The sequence below is a fragment of the Pinus tabuliformis genome, chromosome 4_2 (assembly GCF_031772625.1).
Source record: "Pinus tabuliformis cultivar Carrire ecotype Pingquan chromosome 4_2, CPIR1, whole genome shotgun sequence".
NCBI classification, from domain to species: Eukaryota; Viridiplantae; Streptophyta; class Pinopsida; order Pinales; family Pinaceae; genus Pinus; species Pinus tabuliformis.
The window spans coordinates 1,039,537,955-1,039,539,848 of NC_142304.1; the positions used below are offsets into that span (position 1 = coordinate 1,039,537,955).

At 39.0% G+C, this 1,894-nt stretch overlaps 1 pseudogene; it reads right to left on the reverse strand.

Moving 5' to 3' along the window:
* Positions 1–237: 237 nt before the first annotated feature.
* On the reverse strand, positions 238–1,441 carry LOC149173163 (uncharacterized; annotated as a pseudogene).
* Between the last annotated feature and the right edge of the window lie 453 nt (positions 1,442–1,894).

Consider the following 1,894-nt stretch of genomic DNA (forward strand, 5'->3'; position numbering starts at 1 on the left):
CTACAATAGAATTTACAAAAATTAGAAGCACCATTAATCTAGAAAGTAATCCAACTAAAACTAAAAAGTGAAAAGTGACTTTTGAGATAAATCCAAAACAAATTAGTGCAAAGTGATCTGCAACGTGTGTTCACAAGTTTGAAAAATACATTCTAGAAATATCATCAGCGAGTGTAAAATCAACTTATTCCTTGATTTCTCATAGGATTCACAACATTCCTTAATCCCCAACCTGCCTCATTTTCCTAACAAGGACTCCTCCCCATTTCTTCACATTGGAGATAATGGAAACACCTCAATTGATCCAGATCCAAAAGATTGTCTTTCCTTTTCAAATTGGGAATTAGAATTGAAAACCCACCTGACCGCTAGCACATCTGAGATCGACCGAATGACCAAAATCCCTTTTCCCAAGGTAGCAATGAGAACAGTCATGACAAAACCCATGAATGAAAACAACTCAAAGCTACCATCACTTGGCCTTCTAAGGATGGTCAAGCCTAAGAAAATCACCTTGAAAGGAAGGAACAACACCACCGCAAAAACCAACCATAGACTTTGAATTGCATCGTCTTATTGATAACCAGTGACAAGATTCTCCAGCACACATAGATAAAATATGAAACATACATGATTCCAAAAGTGCTCAAAACAATAGTACTCAAGAGAGGATAAGTACATAGAGCCATCTCATGGTTACATTCATAGTGCACATCCTCAAAGGTCCTGGTAAAATACCTTGGAAACTATTTCCCCAAGCCCTGCCCATCTCTAAAATTCATATCAGGTCCTATTATCACAAAGAATAGTTGCAGTACAAGCACTGGAAAGAAAAAAACTAGAATGTTAAGAACTACCCAGCCATTTCCCTTCTTCCTTGGGCCAAAGGGGTCATTCTGCAGTGACCCATGAACCAGAAATAGTGCAAACAGGTAAACGAATGGCTCCATGAAGCCCTGTGACACTATCAGGTAGCCTTTGCATAGGTTTTTCTGGGTTTGGTCACCCATCGACGACAAAAACCAACCCCTATATCTCAACAGAGGAAGCCTTAACAAATCTGCCAGGCTGCAGAGGCTTGCAGATATTGCCAGCATGATTCTAATGGCCCATAGATAATTCAAATCCCTGAGAGCAAATAAGTGATGTTGGTGGGTTTTTAATCTGAAATACAGGACATAGAGGATATATAGGAGGCTTAACAGGCACACTAGAAGCGCCAATGCTATTGTCACTACTCCAAGTGTATAGAAAAGGGAGTTGGTCTTTCGTAAAAAACATTGTTCTAAAAAAACAAGCTCGTAAAAAACATTGTTTGAAGGCCTAACTAGAATTTTATAGGTGCCCAATCATAGAGAGAGAAGTTAACATGCACAGGTTTACTGTCATTCACCGGGGTTGTAGGCATGTGACTCATTTTGTAGATTCCATAGAAAACCATATCACAATCTTTAATAGCATCAACAACCACATCCCCAAATTGAAAATCTTTGTAACCAATGCCACCTTCATGAATTGAAGATCTGGGTAGTGGGTGTGAGGTAGCTAGTGGGTTTTATCTACTGTAGGGATGGGCTATCTTCCAATAGGGTCGGTTTCTTTGAATCATTGTATCCTACTCTATTTTCAATATGGTAAAAATGAGCATTCGTTGGTGGTTGTCATCCAAGGGCACCAATAGTAGAGTAAATACTTAACTTATTAAGGAAAGAGATGTAAGCAGAAGAAATCAGATAGTTAAATGAAGCTAAGAAACACATGCTTAGTTTTGTTGCAGAGAGATGGAGTACATGGCAGAATAAACTAGTTGCAGAGATACCCTCAACGACCGAATGAACTAGGTTGAGGGTAAGGAGGGAAGTGTTTTAAGATGACCCATGATATATTCCAAAGG